General features: G+C 68.1%; 1 long non-coding RNA gene across 2 annotated transcripts; it reads right to left on the bottom strand.

The window, feature by feature from the left end:
* Nucleotides 1–395, bottom strand: LOC109364744. Of its 2 annotated transcripts, none has more exons than XR_002110571.1 (3): nt 290–395; nt 117–191; nt 1–18 (listed from the first exon to the last, which is right to left on the bottom strand). It is a non-coding gene; the product is annotated as an uncharacterized LOC109364744 (long non-coding RNA). The 2 variants fall into 2 exon arrangements; XR_002110572.1 differs by having other exon boundaries at nt 1–15.
* Between the last annotated feature and the right edge of the window lie 6 nt (nt 396–401).

The following is a 401-nucleotide window of genomic DNA, read 5'->3' as shown; positions in this document are numbered from 1 at the left end:
CTGTGTTGGCCGTCACTTCTGGAAAAGGCAGAAAATCCCCAGAGGGGCACTGCCAGCTTTCCCGCGCCCACTCGGTGCCCGACCCCCCCCGCCAGCTGTGCTGCCCCCAAACTCACCCTCGTCGATCCAGGTCAGGAGCTCTTCGATGTCCTCCGCGACGTCCTCCGGGGTGTCCGCGCTCGTTGTCACTGCTGGCAAAGCAAGACCATCCCCAGTGGGGCAGTGCCAGCTTTGTCACAGCCAGCCGGTGCGGACAGCCTGCCGCCCGCTCTGCAGCCCCTGAACTCACCGCCTGATTCCAGCGTGGCAGCGCTGCAGGTGAGCGGAGCCGTGGCGGGATGGGGGCACACGTCGGTGGGCGCCGGGTGCCCCTGGTCCTCCGAGAGCAGCACGGCGTCTGG

Source organism: Meleagris gallopavo, unplaced genomic scaffold (assembly GCF_000146605.3).
Source record: "Meleagris gallopavo isolate NT-WF06-2002-E0010 breed Aviagen turkey brand Nicholas breeding stock unplaced genomic scaffold, Turkey_5.1 ChrUn_random_7180001904862, whole genome shotgun sequence".
Classification (NCBI taxonomy): domain Eukaryota; kingdom Metazoa; phylum Chordata; class Aves; order Galliformes; family Phasianidae; genus Meleagris; species Meleagris gallopavo.
Note: the sequence above shows the minus strand (reverse complement) of the source record. Positions and strands in the feature narration are given on the sequence as shown.